This window comes from Ahaetulla prasina, chromosome 11 (genome assembly GCF_028640845.1).
Source record: "Ahaetulla prasina isolate Xishuangbanna chromosome 11, ASM2864084v1, whole genome shotgun sequence".
Lineage (NCBI taxonomy): Eukaryota > Metazoa > Chordata > Lepidosauria > Squamata > Colubridae > Ahaetulla > Ahaetulla prasina.
This window is the reverse complement of record NC_080549.1, coordinates 26,399,930-26,418,613: the sequence shown is the minus strand read 5'-3', so window position 1 is coordinate 26,418,613 and position 18,684 is coordinate 26,399,930.

Sequence of the window (18,684 nt, the reverse complement as noted above, 5' to 3'; positions counted from 1 at the left end):
AATCAGAATCATCTCCTGCAACTGAGATCCGCCTGGGCGGAAAATGAAGGGGTCCAGTCTTTCTGATCTTGACTGCTGTTTCCTTTGAGGCATTTGAACGGTCTTCCTTGCTCCTCCTCAACTCTGTTGGCACAACTAAGCCTGCTCCACCAATTCTCCTCTCTCAACCTGTTTCACTTTTCTGATTTCTAAAAAACCTACAGGGCCCATCCTGTCCCATTATTGGGAAATTATACTTTTATTGACGCACCATGCAATTGTGTTTGTCTATTTTTGCACTGTTGACTCATATTCTGTCTTGTACACAGCCCTAATCCAAGATCTTTTCCAGAAAGTCCTTTTGATCTTTTCTCAAGCCAGATATCCCATTTCCTACACATGTGCATCTGATCTGTAAGTTAAGAACTTCATATTTTTCCTTGTTAAACATTGTTATATTATCTTCCATTTACATTTCTAACCAATTGTGATTATACTAAATTTTACTTCTGTCTTTTAGGGCATGAACTGACCCACCCAATTTGTACTATCTGCAAATCTGGAAAAATGTGATCCATATCTTCATTAATGAAATCCTGGGAGAATATTAAGCACTGCTCTGGCCTTTGCAGCGCCCCAAGTGTGTCTCTCTGCGCATCACGTCTACAGCAGCTATTTATCCGTTTAATTAGTATGCCATCCAAGCCATTCTTTAATAGGAAGTGAGCATTTTTAGTGCTTTGCTTGGCGGGTTCCTTCACCTCATGGCTTCCTAGCTATATAAACTCCAGTGGAGGAGAGCATATGTAGCTCAGGCTTCAGTTATGGAGTCCTTGGTGCTTTTTAAGCTGGGTGCCTATGGAGATTCTCAGTGATCCAGGTCACGGTTGTCCCAAAGGTGCTTTTTCAAAAGTCAACTAGACTTCGTTTTTCCTTGAAGGCATTTCACTTCTCATCCAAGAAGCTTCTTCTGCTCTGATTGTATGGTGACGAATGGAAGGATTTATATTCCCTGTAATCATCGGGTCATTGGCCCTCTTTCTGAGAGTGGTTGAGGCTACTTGGAGGTTTATCTGTGCCCCCAGAGTCTCCTAAATAGTGCAAATGGGTGTGCAACCTTCTTAGAACTGCTGAAAGGACTATGTTGGAAACTGGAGATAGATGGTATCATGAAGAACAAACCCATCAGGACAAGATTCAGCAGTCCATCTGCATTTGGAAGACAAAGGCCGCTCTTTTGAAGACCGCAAAGTCCACATTCTGGCCAGAGAGGACTGGCTGATGTGAAGGAGGGGTCAAAGAGGCCATCTACATTAAGACTGAACAGTCCTCTCTTAACAGTGGGGAGGGATATGACACCACCTATCTCCATTCAGAAGTTCCAAGAAGGTTCCACACCCATTTTATTTTATTTATTTATTTATTTATTTTATTTTTATACTGCCCTTCTCCCGAAGGACTCAGGGCGGTTTACAGCCAACATAAAAAACAATTTTATAAATAGAACTAAAAAACATTTTAAAAATCTTATTCAATTTGGCTACCCCTTTTAAAAACTGTAATAGAAAAATAATAAAAACCCCAATTAAAAACAGCAGTGTATTAGGCCAGCCCTGCGCGGTAAAACAGGAAGGTCTTGAGTTCACGGTGGAAGGTCTGGAGGTCGGGGAGTAATCGTAACCCCAGCGGAAGCTCATTCCCTCCAAGACAGAGTGGCTGTGGATGCCGGCATCCCGGTACAGTCAGCTAAATCCGCGGCTGACCATCGGTGGCGAGTCATTGGCCCCGATGGAGAGGGTGCGCAACTTAGGCGTTCTCCTGGATGAACGGCTGTCTCTAGAAGAGCATTTGACGGCCGTCTCCAGGAGAGCGTTCTACCAGGTTCGCCTGGTGCGCCAGTTGCGCCCCTTTCTGGACCGGGATGCCCTATGCACGGTCACTCACGCACTCATGACGTCTCGCCTGGATTACTGCAATGCTCTCTACATGGGGCTCCCCTTGAAGGGCATCCGGAGGCTACAGTTAGTCCAGAATGCGGCTGCGCGGGTGATAGATGGAGCCCCCCGTGGCTCCCGCATAACACCCATCCTGCGCAGACTGCACTGGCTACCTGTGGCCTTCCGGGTGCGCTTCAAGGTTTTGGTGACCACCTTTAAAGCGCTCCATGGCATAGGGCCGGGTTATTTACGGGACCGCCTACTGCAACCGACTACCTCCCCCCGACCCGTGCGCCCCCATAGAGAGGGACTCCCCAGGGTGCCGCCAGCGAGGCAATGTCGTCTGGCGACGCCCAGGGGAAGGGCCTTCTCTGTGGGGGCTCCCACCCTCTGGAACGAACTACCCCCCGGACTTCGTCAGCTTCCCGACCTTGGACCTTCCGCCGAGCTTAAAACATACTTATTTAATTGCAGGACTGAGTTAGATTTTAAATTTATGGTTTTAAATTGGGTTTTATTCCTATATTTTTAATTATTGGGCTTTTAGAATAAGTTTTTAATTGTTTTTATATTGTATTTTATATAAATATGATCAAATAAATAAATAAATAAATAAATAAATTCAGAGGTAGGTGCTCCCACAGAAGGCTTTCCCCTTCGCCAGCTGACATTGTTTACTGAGGAGATCCTGTGACAGGTCCTATCGGTGGCAGCAGGTGGTGCCATGGAGTGCTATTCGAGGCACAGACTGAGGGCACAGATTCCCAAGTGGCCTCAACGACTTTCAGAAAGAATGCTAACGACCAGAGGACTGCAAGAAATATAAATCCTTCCATCCTCCACCATTCAGTCAAAACTGAACATCTTGATGAGAAGCAAAATGTCTTTAAGGGAATCCAGTTGCCTTTCAAAAAAAAAAGCACCTTTGGGACTTTAAGTTGGGTAGTTTATTTATTTATTTATTTATTTTATACTGCCCTTCTCCCGAAGGACTCAGGGCGGTTTACAGCCAACATAAAAAACAATTTTATAAATAGAACTAAAAAACATTTTAAAAATCTTATTCAATTTGGCTACCCCTTTTAAAAACTGTAATAGAAAAATAATAAAAACCCCAATTAAAAACAGCAGTGTATTAGGCCAGCCCTGCGCGGTAAAACAGGAAGGTCTTGAGTTCACGGTGGAAGGTCTGGAGGTCGGGGAGTAATCGTAACCCCAGCGGAAGCTCATTCCCTCCAAGACAGAGTGGCTGTGGATGCCGGCATCCCGGTACAGTCAGGTAAATCAGCTGACCATCGGTGGCGAGTCATTGGCCCCGATGGAGAGGGTGCGCAACTTAGGCGTTCTCCTGGATGAACGGCTGTCTCTAGAAGATCATTTGACGGCCGTCTCCAGGAGATCGTTCTACCAGGTTCGCCTGGTGCGCCAGTTGCGCCCCTTTCTGGACCAGGATGCCCTATGCACGGTCACTCACGCACTCGTGACGTCTCGCCTGGATTACTGCAATGCTCTCTACATGGGGCTCCCCTTGAAGGGCATCCGGAGGCTACAGTTAGTCCAGAATGCGGCTGCGCGGGTGATAGATGGAGCCCCCCGTGGCTCCCGCATAACACCCATCCTGCGCAGACTGCACTGGCTACCTGTGGCCTTCCGGGTGCGCTTCAAGGTTTTGGTGACCACCTTTAAAGCGCTCCATGGCATAGGGCCGGGTTATTTACGGGACCGCCTACTGCTACCGAATACCTCTCACCGACCCGTGCGCTCTCATAGAGAGGGACTCCTCAGGGTGCCGTCAGCGAGGCAATGTCGTCTGGCGACGCCCAGGGGAAGGGCCTTCTCTGTGGGGGCTCCCACCCTCTGGAACGAACTACCCCCCGGACTTCGTCAGCTTCCGGACCTTCGGACCTTCCGCCGCGAGCTTAAAACATACTTATTTAATTGCGCAGGACTGAGTTAGATTTTAAATTTATGGTTTTAAATTGGGTTTTATTCCTATATTTTTAATTATTGGGCTTTTAGAATAAATTTTTTAATTGTTTTTTATATTGTATTTATGTGTTTTTTATATTCAAAAAGTTTTTATTAGTCAAAAAAAAGGTTTATACAAATACATATCAGGTATGGTAAATTTTCATTTTTCTTATCTAAAATAAGAATTTTACTCAAATTTTTTAACACATACAACAGCCATATGGCAAGCAGGTAACACGAAGTAGCTAAGTTTACAAATTTTAAATACGTAATAAAGAAGGGTCAAGAATAAACAGAATATCGTACTAAAGAGAATAAGGAAAACCAACACAATCCCAAATATCTTTATCACTTCCTAGTTTTAGATCTCAGAACTCTGGGTTCAGCCTGACCCAACTCCAGGGCCGCAACAGCGGCAGGCCCCTCCGCCCCATGATCTATAACCTCCCTTCTTCAATTCCTGGGTCATCTGATTCCAGGAGGCTTTGTGTTCCTCCACATAGGCCGTAGCCTCCGCAATTGTACTGATTTTTTCGTAATGCCCTCCCGGAAAATCATCAATCCTCTGGCATCAGCCATCTGAAGCCCACTCCTTCTGGTACAATTTGCTTGACAAAAATAATATTTCTTTCTTTTTCACGCACCTGTCTGGGAATCTGCCTCAGAATGGCTATCTCCCTGCCCCTGTAAATCAGTGCCCCACTCCTATGTTTTCTAAGAATTTCATCTCTCTCTCTTCTCACAAATTTGACATGAACCTCTCTGGGAACTGCATAAATGCGTGCATATTGAATTAACTCTATAAACTCGATCCACATCCCAATTCATGAAATCAACACCTCTCCCAAGAAATTCTCCCAACAATTTAGTCACAACATCTCTCAAGTCTTCTTGGTCCACTTCTTCCAAATTTTGAAACCTAAGGAAATAAGACATTTTATCCATCTGTAGTCCAAGCACAGCATTGCCTGTCGCTCCTCTCTTTCTGCACTGCCCGCATCTCACCCTCCAAACCTTCCACTTTCTGCTTGTTTTCTGCTGAAACTTGTTGAGTATCCTTTAAATCCTTTTGGATAGTCACAATTTCTGCTCTTATTTCATCCAATTTCTTGTCCATATTAGATAACTTTTCCAAAATTCTCTCCATCTCTCCAGCAGTTGGTCTCTGACCTTTGCCATTAAGGAAAAAAAAATACAAAATCCTCAGGCAGGCACAGTATCCTTGTAATTTCCTCCGGATCCACCAGGGGCACTCACAGGAGCAACGAGTCCAGAGTACAGTTAGTCAACCAGGAAGTCAAGGGAAGTGATGTCATCAAAATTCTCATAGTGAAGGCGGAAGCTGGACGCCACCACTGTTCCCCAGAAGGAGGGGGCCTCAAACCTTCCCTCCTAAATTTCTCCATCACCTCTTCTCTCCAGAGCTCCACAAAACCGTAATCTTCTTATTTTAAGTTCTCCTCTCCAGAATAACTCGTGCTCCTTCCAACCGCAGGGGAGAAAACCCCCGCACTCCGGAGCACTCCACCACGCCACCGATATTCCCTTCCCTTCTCCTCCTCAATTCTTCTCCGTTCCTGTTCACCACCAGGCTGCTGCAGTTATAAAATCAATGCCCGGTGTCACGGGCACAACGCAGCGGCGACGACAAAAATAATGGCGCGGCCTGTGGCCTCCAAACCCCGCCAAGCCTAGGACGCCAGCATCGGGTCCCCACAGTCCTGTATGTCGGCTGGGAGACCCCTGGCGAGTCAGTCTGCGGCAGGTGTCCTTTTCGGAACACCTGGCCCCTGAGGGCCTCGGCGGCGGCCGGATTCGGGCGCTGGAGGCAGGAGAAGCCTTCCAGACGTCCGTTGCCGCTGGACACCGGAAGTCGTCTCCGTATTTATGTGTTTTTTAAGTGCCTGTAAACCGCCCTGAGTCCTTCGGGAGATAGGGCGGTATATAAATATGATCAAATAAATAAATAAATAAATAAATAAATTCCAGAGGGTAGGTGCTCCCACAGAGAAGGCTTTCCCCTTGGGGGTCGCCAGCTGACATTGTTTGGCTGACGGCACCCTGAGGAGACCCTCCCTGTGTGAGCGCACAGGTCGGTGGGAGGCTATCGGTGGCAGCAGGTGGTGCCATGGAGTGCTATTCGAGGCACAGACTGAGGGCACAGATTCCCAAGTGGCCTCAACGACTTTCAGAAAGAATGCTAACGACCAGAGGACTGCAAGAAATATAAATCCTTCCATCCTCCACCATTCAGTCAAAACTGAAGAAACGTCTTGATGAGAAGCAAAATGTCTTTAAGGAAAAAAAAAATCCAGTTGCCTTTCGAAAAAAAAGCACCTTTGGGACTTTAAGTTGGGTAGTTTATTTATTTATTTATTTATTTTTTCAAATTTATATACCGCCCTATCTCCCTAAGGACTCAGGGCGGTTCACAGGCAGTTAAAATACATATAAATACAAATTAAAAAACAACAATTAAAAAACTTATTCTATTGCCTAATTTAAAAACAATATAAATAATAAAAAACCCCTTAAAACCAATAACTTTAAAATCTAATCCAGTCCCGCGCAGATGAATAAGTGCGTTTTAAGCTCGCGACGAAAGGTTCGGAGGCCCGGAAGTTGACGAAGTCCTGGGGGGAGTTCGTTCCAGAGGGTGGGAGCCCCCACAGAAGGCCCTTCCCTGGGTGTCGCCAGACGGCACTGCCTAGCTGACGGCACCCTGAGAGTCCCTCTCTGTGGGAGCGCACGGTCGGTGAGAGGTATTTGGAAGCAGTAGGCGGTCCCGTAAATAGCCCGGCCCTATGCCATGGGCGCTTTAAAGATTGTCACCAACACCTTGAAGCGCACCGGAAGGCCACAGGTAGCCAGTGCAGTCTGCGCAGGATAGGTGTAACACGGGAGCCCGAGGGCTCCCTCTATCACCAGCGCAGCCGCGTTCTGGACCAACTGAAGCCTCCGGATGCCCCTCAAGGGAGCCCCATGTAGAGCATTGCAGTAATCCAGGCGAGGCGTCACGAGGCGTGGTGACCGTGCATAAGGCATCCCGGTCTAGAAAGGGGCGCAACTGGCGCACCAGGCGAACCTGGTGAAAAGCTCTCCTGGAGACGGCCGTCAAATGGTCTTCAAAAGACAGCCGTTCATCCAGGAGAACGCCCTGATTGCGCACCCTCTCCATCGGGGCCAATGACTCGCCCCAACAGTCAGCCGAGGACTCAGCTGACTGTACCGGGATGCCGGCATCCACAGCCACTCAGTCTTGGAGGATTGAGCTTGAGCCTGTTTCTCCCCATCCAGACCCGTCGGCCTCCAAACACCGGGACAGCACTTGATAGCTTCATTGGGGTGGCCGGTGTGGAAAAGTACAGCTGGGTGTCATCAGCGTACAGCTGGTACCTCACACGAAGCCACTGATGATCTCACCCAGCGGCTTCATATAGATGTTGAACAGAAGGGGCGAGAGAATCGACCCCTGCGGCACCCCACAAGTGAGGCGCCTCGGGGCCGACCTCTGCCCCCCTGTCAACACCGTCTGCGGCCGGTCGGGGAGATAGGAGGAGAACCACCGATAAACGGTGCCTCCCACTCCCAATCCCCCCAACCGGCGCAGCAAGATACCATGGTCGATGGTATCGAAAGCCGCTGAGAGGTCTAATAGGACCAGGGCAGAGGAACAACCCCTATCCCTGGCCCTCCAGAGATCATCCACCAACGCGACCAAAGCCGTCTCCGTGCTGTAACCGGGCCGGAAACCGGACTGGAACGGGTCTAGATAGACAGTTGCTTGCAGACATTTTATCCGTGGTCTAAGTCAGATTATCACTGTGAAGAACTGTGGAGTTTGCTCCCTGCTTATATACTGTAGTTGATCTGCCAGTCTTGGTGGGGGATGTTGTTTTCTTCTTGTTAGTGAAATTGAGTTTTTGGAAAACTCATCCTAAGTCATCCAGAAAACTCAGAGGAGCCCAAGAAGAAAAAAGAGGCGTCATCTACAGCGTGTGAGAATTTTCAAAGCCATTATATGGGACAGAAAGGTGAACAGCTAGCAAAGTGCATCCCTGAACACTGACTAGACATCATGAACAATCCTAAATTTCACAACACATAGACAGACAACCATAATTTCAGCTGGGGAACACAGCATCCTAGACCAAGGGTCTCCAACCTTGACAACTTTAAGACTTGTGGACTTCAACTCCCAGAACTCAGCAAAGCTGGCTGAGGAATTCCGGGAGTTGAAGTCCACAAGTCTTAAAGTTGCCAAGGTTGAAGACCCCTGTCCTAGACCACACCATGTCCAAAAACACTGGAGAAATCCTGAAAGCTTGGCACTCAGACAAATAAGCCATCACAAAGTGAAATCACCATTCAAAAGAGACAATAAAAACGAAGAAGGAAATGAAAAGACCAGAACCTACTGTATCCTCTCCAGCAGCTAACATCCCGATAAGCAGGGATTAACACTAGACAAGCAAGCAAAAAACAATTCCTTAATCTAAAACCACACCCTCATCAAAATTAGTTGGGCAAACTACTGCTTATAAACAGGTAGCAAATCCTTCCCCATTCTAACACTGATGATGTTATCCAGTCTGGTAATGAAACGCCTGCAAGCATTAAGCATTAGATATCTGCAAGCATTGAGAATTAAGGTAATTAAATGTCTGCATGTGGAGGAAATCTCATAATCCTAAAAGCTTTAACCAAAAACTTTCTACTATTGACCTCACCCCATTCCTAAGAGGACCATAAGGGGCGTGCATAAGCGCACAAACGTGCCTACCGTTCCTGTCCTATTGTTTTTCTTTTCTTCTTCCTATATATATGCTTATACCTCCTAATATTTACTCATATATGTGTTTATATGCTATATAATCTTTTTGTATGATACCTACATATATTGTTGTGACAAAATAAATAAATAAATGAAATAAATAAATAAAGCAAAGTTTTACATTTAAGCAGGAAAAAACTCCAAAGGAACAAATACAGATTAGGGAAAACCTGGCTCAATAACAATAACTGTGAGAGGGACCTTGAAGTCCTAGTGGATGATCACTTAAACATGAGCTAGCAGTGTGCAGCCACCACCAAAAATGCTAATACAATCCTTAGTTGCATAAACAGAGAGACAGAATCAAAATCACATGAAGTATTCGTACCACTTTATAAAACCTTGGAATACTGCATCCAGTTTTGTTCACCACATTACAAAAAAAGATGTTGAAACTTTGGGAAAAGTGCAAAGAAGAGCAACTAAGATGATTAAAGGCCTGGAGACAAAAACATATGAAGAACTGTTACAGGAACTGGGTATGGTTAGTCTAGAGAAAAGAAGAACTAGGGGTAACATGATAAGAGTTTTCCAACATTAAAGAGCTGCCAAATAGAAGAGAGGGTCAACTTATTTTCCAAAGCACCAGAGGACAGGACAAGAAATAATGGATGGAAATTAATCAAGGAGAGAAGCAACCTGGAATTAAGAAGAAGTTTCTTAACAGAGAGAACAATCAACCAGTTGAACAGAAGTTGCCTTCAGAAGTTATGGGTGCTTCATTGCTGGAGGTTTTTAAAAAGAGACTGGATAGCCCCTTGTCTGACATTGTATAGGGTCTCCTGCTTGAACAGGGGTTAGACTAGAAGACCTCAAATGTCCCTTCCAGTTCTTGTCCGATTCTGATTCAGACAACCAAATTCAGAGAGCACCAAGGACTCATTTCAGCTTTGCATGTAAGGTGAAAATCTGAGCTGGAAAATGGGAACAGAGCAGGTGAGCATATGAGTCCTGAGACTGTTTTGCTGACAGAGAGATTATGGATTCCTGAGGAGACCCGGGATGGCCTCAGAGACCAGGGGTACAGAGATCTCAACCTGCCCAATGCTCTCCGGTGCAGGGGTCTCCAACCTTGGCAACTTTAAGCCTGGTGGACTTCAACTCCCAGAATCCCCCAGCCAGCAAAGCTGCTCTGGTGCTTAGCAGGTCCATGACACTAACCAGTAATTATCTTTTAAACAGACCCAGCTATGCCCTGCTGCACCAGGCCTATAATTTATGTGACATATTGGAACGGTTCCAAGTGACTGACATGTTTTATTCCCGGTTATCGTGTAACAGGATTGAGAAGGAAGTCCTAATGGTTATCTTTCACATATCAGACTTAGGGTGGGGTGTCCTAAGATCAATAATCAAGTCGTCTGACAGACTGTTGAAATAAAGGTGCAAACATGTCTTTAGGCCATAAGTAGCATATGTATTGATCAGTCAGCGGGTGCAATGACCATTAAGGGGCCCAGGAGATGAATGATTATCCGACTTCCTCAGTACTAAATATTTATAACCCATCCACTCGGCTAGCACACTATTAGTAGGCCATTTACCTTTCCACTTTTCCAACAGCAGAGATCAAAGCAGGGTGTTTATCTTCTGCTTATCTATAATGCTGGCAGCCTGGCCACTTATCTCCCTCCTTCCCATTTGTCTCCATGTGGGAGACAGCAGCAGCAGCAGCAGCCGCATTCTTCAGCCAAAGGTGCCAAGAGGAGGCAGGAGACAAACAGGCTGGCAATGGGTGGCGGCAGTGGGGCAGACTCTGGCAGCCCCTTTTAATGCCTGAAAGCTCAGTGGGGCAGTCTGGCAGGAATAGCCAAGGAGCAGAGCCTGCAGGCAATGGGAAGGTGATCTACAACCACACACAATGCTGGCAACCAATATTCAACATGTTCCAGAATCTGCTGGGACACCATTTTCTGTGTATCTACTACGGTCACAGCTCTGGTTGCTCCCCCAAACTTGCCTCATACTTTCCAGCCATCTTTCAGCTGTGTAGAGTTGTCCATAGACAAGGTCTTCCAGGCTGACTGACAGGGGGCCTGTCTGGCCAGAGCCTTTTCATTGGAATAAGGGTTTGGGAATTAGCTAGTATTGGCCAGTTGTTGACCTTAGTAGATCACCTTAGGTTCTAACAGGTTCTGGAGAACTGGTAGCGGAAATTTCGAGTAGTTTGAAGAACCGGCAAATATAAAGTGACCAGATTTCAGCAATGGCAAAGCGGGACATAATTGATGGGGGAGGGGGGAGAGAGGGGGGCTGCGCATGCGCACTGAGTCTTGCCACCTGCCTGAAGGAGGAGGAGCGGCTGCTGCTTCTCCGCTCTTCCAGGCAGGCTCGGCTCTCCTCTCGGCTCTTCCAGGCAGGCTCGGCTCTCCTCTCGGCTCTTCCAGGCAGGCTCGGCTCTCCTCGGCTCTCCTCTCCGCTCTTCTCTTCCTCTCAGGTGAAGTCAAGCGGCGTCTCTCCTCCCACTCGTGCCCCCTTCTCCACCACTCCCTCTTCTCCGCCTCCTCCTCTTGCGTTGCCACCTCCCATTTTCAGAATGGGAGTGAAACAAAAAAAAAATCGGGACTTTTTGGAATTGCTGCGGGACGCGGGACAAATTATTCAAAAGCGGGACTGTCCCGCCAAAAGCGGGACGTCTGGTCACTATAGGCAAATACCACCTCTGGCTGGCCCCAGAGTGGGGTGGGAATGGGGATTTTGCAGTATCCTTCCCCTGCCACGCCCACCAAGCCATGTCTACAGAACTGATAGTAAAACCAATTGAATTCCGCCACTGACTTGAAGGGTACCTGAAACACTAGGGTTTTTTAATTATTTATTTTATATGGCCACTGATGTCGCATGATTCTGATATGAATTTGGATAAATGGTTAGAGTTTATTCAGGAAATGCATATCTGGAGCCCTGGAATAGAGTGCATAACTGTGACAACACATTTCAACACCCCCTGAGGACATCAGTGAGAGAAGAGGAGTCTGCTTTCGGTCTCTGCCATGCTGGTGGATTTCATTTCCTTCAAAATAAGGCCCTTTCACAGATGGGAAAATTTGTGATTAGAAAACTAGGTTCAATACAGCCAAAGTTTTGAAATATCTGAAATATTGCAAGGCATATTTGTCTTGAATAAATAATGTAGCCAAAGAAATCTTTAATTGATTGAGAAAAATATATTTAAACAATTGCAACTAAAACACAAATGGGATGGAAGAGAAGTGGGTGGATGAAAGTTCATGATTCTACTTGGGGAATATCTATGGAGGTTCTCATGGTTGTCCCAAAGGTGCTTAGTCCCAAAAGGCAACTGGACTTTCTGTTTTTTCTTTGAAGACATTTCACTTCTCATCCAAGAAGCTTCTTCAGCTCTTACTGGATGGTGGGGAATGGAAGGATTTATATTATTTGCAAACAGATGGTCAGTTGCATCCTTTTAGAGCAGTGGTTCTCAACCTTTATAGTGCTGCAACCCCTTTAATACAATTCCACACGATGTGGCGACTCCAACCGTAAAATTCATTGCGGTGATAGGCAGCGATCTCAGCGCGCCTCAGCAGCCACAGAAGAGGGGGGAAAAGCGGCAAACTGTTTTTTTGAATTTATTGGCCTGAAGCCGTATTGGCTAGCGATCTGAACTGCTTGCGATTGCCTTGAGGACGGAGGCATTAAAGTGGAGATTCCTCTATTAAGTTTATCGCGCCTGAAGCCAGATTAGGCTAGCGATTGGGAGTGATTGCAGCTGGCTTGAGAGGGAGATATCAGAGCAAAGATTTCTCTCTTTTTTAATTCATCGCGCCTGAAGCCCAATTTGGCTAGCTAGAGTCAACCATTGGAGCGCGATTCTTCGACTTGCAAGTATATTTCCCATATTTCCGATGGTCTTAGGCGACCCCTGGCAAATCATCATTCGACCCCCAACGGGGTCGTGACCCACAGGTTGAGAACCGCTGTTTTAGAGAGTCGTTGAGGCCACCTGGAGGTGAATCTGTGTTACCTGAGTCATTAAAAAGTTGGAGCTGAGCTTCCTCCAGGATGATTTCTGCCCCATGTTCCTTCACTATTGAACACAGGCACAGGCTGTTGGGGATGCGTCTGTGTTGTCAAACTGAAGTGCAGATGGTTTCTGTAGTCTGCAATATTTTCTGGAAATCCATTCATCCTCCTGTACCATTCAAAGGGAGTTCATCCCAAAGTGCATAGCTAAATGTCTATGGAGATTCTCCATTATCCAGCTCATGGTTGTCTCAAAGATGCTTTTTCAAGAGGCAGCTGGAAGAAAAGAGCCTCTTTGAAAACAAAAGGAAAAGAGTAGAGCTAATTTGCCTGTTTGGAAAGAGAGAGAACAGCAACACTGAAAGCCACTGAAAGCAATCAGAAGAGGGTTGCAGAACCACCCAAGGGACGGAACTCAATATTTCACTTATCTGTTGAACATTTTCTGCACAACGTCCAGGAGCATTTGGTCTCCATCTTAGCTGCTCTTCTTCCCAGAGGTGTTTGAAGGAAGGTGCCCTGACCTGAACTCACATAGAACTCCTCTCTTTAGTATATTATTTTAAAAATACTTCTCAATCACCTTGCAATAATAATAATAACACCAAATAACTTTTGTGAGAGGCTTTTATTGTGATACTGCCAAATGAAGCTGAAAATGCTCTACTCTACATTTCAGTGCAGTTGCTTCTGAGCATATGCAAAGTGGCCCCAGGACAAGCCCACCTTCCCTCCCCCCTTCTCATGTCTCCCATTGCAGAAAAGGCTGGCTGGGCTGCTGTGCCTGCCAAGAAACTCGATACAGCTGACAGACGAGGAAAGGCTGCTCTGAGGAGGAAGTGCTCGATCCCATCTGGAAATAATTGAAGCCCGTCATCGTCACCCGTCGCTCGCAGTTCTCCAGTTACGGAAAGATGAAACTCTCTGGAGAGGCCGACGGTTTTGTGGCAGAGCACTGAGACGAATCTTTCCACACCGAGGACAAAGCTGGCTGATGGCGCAGGAGGGGCTGCTGGCCAGACAAGTGACTCACCGATGACGTCTGGATGGTCTCGGTGCCTCCTTCAGCCTCCTCTGGGCTCTTGGAGCAGAGCCCAGCAAGGGCGCCTCCCCAACTGCAACCCCCAAAGAAATCCAGCCTGACTGTGGACATCCTATAAAAAGAAAAGCAACAGAGGACAGGATGAAGCTGCCAAGTTGCTGCATCTTCTAACCTGCTTACAGAGCTGCTAAAAGGGAGTACCTGAAAGGAAAAGAGAAGGAGAAGTTAGGACAGAAAAGCAAATCAAGGCAGTTTCTAACAGGTCCTTCTTGAGATGGAAACTGCTCTGGAGTTCACAGCACACTGTCCCACTGGCAGGGATGGAAGACCCAGAATGGCCAAGGGGGAGATTGCTCTCCTGCTTTTCCGGCCACCCCTGCAGGAAGAGGCATGGGCAAGATCTGAAGGGGTCAGCCACCCAGTTCACTTTCCTTGTTCCATTGGACAGGTGAAGGTGCAGGTGGAGGATCTCCTTCCACCCAGATGATCCTGCCAACCTCACTTCTGCCTCAGCCACTTGCAGCTCCCCTCCTTCAGGATGTAGGAGGTCTCCTTTGACCAGAATACAGAATAACAGAGTTGGAAGGGATCTTGGAGGTCATCTAGTTCAACCCACTGCTGAAGCAGGAAACCCTATATCATTTCTGACAAGAAGTTGTCCACTCTCTTCTTGAAAGCCTCCAGTGATGAAGCACCCATAGCTTCTGAAGCCAAGCTGTTCCATTGGTTGATTGTTCTCACTTTCTGAAAATTTCTAGGTTGCTTATCTCCTCGATCAGTTTCCATCCATTCTTCTTTGTCTGGCCTTTGGGTGCTTTGGAAAATAGATTGTTCCCCTCCTCTCTGGGACAGTCCCTCAAATATTGGAACACTGCTATCATCTCACCCCTGATCCTTCTCTTCACTAGATTAGTCTAGTTCTTGCAATCATTCTTCATATGTTTCAGCCTCCAGTCCCCTTACCATCTTTGTTGCTATTCTCTGTACTTTCAACATTTTTTTTATGGTGTGATGACCAAAACTGGATGCAATATTCTAGGTGTGGTCTTACTAAAGCTTTATAGAGTGGTATTAGTACCTCACGTGATCTTGATTCAATTTTTATTTATTTTATTTATTTTTCATATTTATATACCGCCCTATCTCCCTAGGGACTCAGGGCGGTTTACAGGCAGATAAAAATACATATAAATACAAAATAAAACATCCATTAAAAAAACTTATTCCAAATAGCCAAATAATTAAAAATAACAGTATGCATAATAAAACCCATTAAAACTAATTTAAATCTAAAATCTAAAATCTAGTCCAGTCCTGCGCAGATGAATAGATGAGTTTTAAGCTCACGGCGAAAGGTTCGGAGGTCCAGAAGTTGACGAAGTCCTGAGGGAAGCTCGTTCCAAAGGGTGGGAGCCCCCACAGAGAAGGCCCTTCCCCTGAGTGTCTCCAGACGGCACTGCCTAGCTGACGGCATCCTGAGGAGTCCCTCTCTGTGAGAGCGCACGGGTCGGTGAGAGGTATTCGGTAGCAGCAGACGGTCCCGTAAATAGCCCGGCCCTATGCCATGGAGCGCTTTGAAGATCATTACCAAAACCTTGAAGCGCACCCGGAAGGCCACAGGCAGCCAGTGCAGTCTGCGCAGGAGAGGTGTTACGTGGGAGCCCCGAGGGGCTCCCTCTATCACCCGCGCAGCTGCATTCTGAACTACCTGGAGTCTCCGGGTGCTCCTCAAGGGGAGCCCCATGCAGAGAGCATTGCAGTAATCCAGACGAGACGTCACGAGAGCGTGAGTGACCGTGCATAGGGCATCCCGGTCTAGAAAGGGGCGCAACTGGAGAACCAGGCGAACCTGGTAAAAAGCTTTCCTGGAGACGGTCGTCAGATGATCTTCAAAAGACAGCCGTTCATCCAGGAGGACGCCCAAGTTGCGCACCCTCTCCATTGGGGCCAATGACTCGCCTCCAACAGTCAGCTGCGGACGCAGCTGACTGTACTGGGATGCCGGCATCCACAGCCACTCTGTCTTGGAGGGATTGAGCTTGAGCCTGTTTCTCCCCATCCAGACCCGTACGGCCTCCAGACACCGGGACAGCACTTCGATAGCTTCGTTGGGGTGGCCTGGTGTGGAAAAGTACAGCTGTGTATCATCAGCGTACAGTTGGTACCTCACACCGAAGCCACTGATGATCTCACCCAATGGCTTCATATAGATGTTGAACAGAAGGGGCGAGAGAATCGACCCCTGCGGCATCCCACAAGTGAGGCGCCTCGGGGCCGACTTCTGCCCCCCTGTCAACACTGTCTGCGACCGATCGGAGAGATAGGAGGAGAACCACCGATAAACAGTGCCTCCCACTCCCAATCCCTCCAACCGGTGCAGCAGGATACCATGGTCGATGGTATCAAAAGCCGCTGAGAGGTCTAACAGGACCAAGGCAGAGGAACAACCCCTATCCCTGGCCCTCCAGAGATCATCAACCAATGCGACCAAAGCCGTCTCAGTGCTGTATCCGGGCCGGAAACCGGACTGGAACGGGTCTAGATAGACAGTTTCATCCAGGTGCCGGGGGAATTGACATGCCACCACACTCTCTACAACCTTCGCCGCGAAGCGAAGGTTGGAGACCGGACGATAATTACCTAAAACAGCTGGGTCCAGGGAAGGCTTCTTGAGGAGGGGCCTCACCACCGCCTCTTTCAAGGCGGCCGGAAAGACTCCCTCCAACAAAGAAGCATTCGTAATCCCCTGGAGCCAGCCTCGTGTCACCTCCTGAGTGGCCAGTACCAACCAGGAGGGGCACGGGTCCAGTAAACACGTGGTGGCATTCAACCTACCCAGCAACCTGTCCATGTCCTCGGGAGCCACAGGGTCAAACTCATCCCAGACAATCTCCACAAGACCGCCCTCAGCCGTCTCATCTGGATCCACCCAATTTTGGTCCAGACCGTCCTGAAGCTGAACGATTTTATCGTATAGATAACCGTTAAACTCCTCAGCACGTCCCTGCAACGGGTCATCCCGCTCCCCCTGGTGAAGGAGGGAGCGAGTCACCCGAAACAGGGCGGCCGGGCGGTTATCAGCCAATGCAATGAGGGACGAGACGTAGCAACGTCTCGCTTCCCTCCGTGCCACTAGGTAGGTCCTATTATAGGACCTAACTAGTGTCCGATCAGCCTCCGAACGACTGGACCTCCAAGAACTCTCTAGGTGTCTTCTCCAGCGTTTCATCCCCCTCAGCTCCTCGGAGAACCAAGGAGCCGGTTGGGATCTACGCCGGGTCAGAGGCCGCAAAGGCACAACACGGTCTAAGGCCCCAGCCGCGGCCCGTTCCCAGGCCGCGGCTAGTTCCTCAGCCGTGCCGTGAGCCAGACTCTCAGGAAATGGCCCAAGCTCCGTCTGGAACCTCTCCGGGTCCATCAGGCGCCTGGGACGGAACCAACGTATTGGTTCCGTCTCCCTGCGGTGTTCGGTAGCGGTCAGAAAGTTCAGGCGAAGGAGGGAGTGATCTGACCATGACAAAGGTTCAGTGACTACATCCCTCAAGTCCAGATCCTTCAACCACTGACCAGAGATAAAAATCAGGTCCAGCGTGCCTCCTCCAATGTGAGTAGGGCCATCGACTACTTGAGTCAGGTCCAAGGCCGTCATGGAAGCCATGAACTCCCGAGCTGCTGTCGATGATGTGCCGGAAGATGGCAAGTTGAAGTCCCCCATGACTATAAGTCTGGGGGTCTCCACTGCCACCCCAGCAAGCACCTCCAGGAGCTCGGGCAGGGCAGCTGTCACGCAGCAAGGAGCCAAGTACGCGACAAACAGGCCCATCTGACACCTATGACCCCACCTCACAAAGAGGGATTCATACCCGGCAATCTAAGGTACAGTGGTCTCCCTCGGCTCTAGACTCTCTCTAATAACAACCGCCACCCCCCCACCCCTACCCTGAGCCCTCGGCTGATGGAGTGCGCGGAAACCCGGTGGGCACATTTCCATAAGGGGCACACCCCCTTCAGTGCCCAACCAGGTTTCCGTAACACCTATAAGATCCGCAGCACCCCCCTGAATAAGATCATGTATTAGGGGGGCCTTATTGACCACGGATCGTGCATTACACAGCATAAGCCGAAGGCCCAGGCTCTGAGGGTCTTGACAATCCGGGAAACGGGAGAAGTCAGGGGGATCGGGGCGCGCGATCGCCTGCAAACATCGAGCGCGCACCCCCCCCCAAAATGATACGATCCCCCCTTCTGCCATATCTGCCCCTCCCACTTACCGTGCAAATAGAACCACCCTCACCGAAAGGGACGCAATCCCCCCCATAACCTCCGAACCCATTAAATGACCGCTGCGAGCACATGCAAGGACTGGCACCCCTCCCGATGGGCTACCCCCAACACCCGCCCTAACCCTCCCACCCCTTAAAAACGCCCTATCTAAAAAACCCCAAAGGCTCTTTCTCTTCGCATGCCACCTCTGTGGGTCCCAAGACCCGTCATTGAGGCCGGCCCTTGGTAATGAAGCGGGCCATTCCTGCGAGGCGGGGGCACCCCGCAGGCGCAAGAGTTCCACGGCTGAGTATCGCATAAATAAATAAGTAAACACCTAAATAGGAGATAGAGGCCGACGAGAGGCAATACTGTCCAGGGTGGCAGAATGTTATATCAGGTTCGTATGGATACCCATCATCCGATAACTCTTCAAATGGTGGCTGGCCTAAAGATGGAAAAGGATGGAAACGTAGGCAGATAGAGTCTATGATAGCAAAAGTACTACTGCTCTGCCCAGATTCAATCCCTCTGTTAATGCAATTTAGGATTGCATTGTTTTTTTTGTTTGCTGCCACACATTGCTGGCTCATATTTAATTAATTGTCCGCTAAGACGCCAAGATCCCTCTCACAGTTACTGCTATTAAGCCAGGTTTCACCTAATCTCTA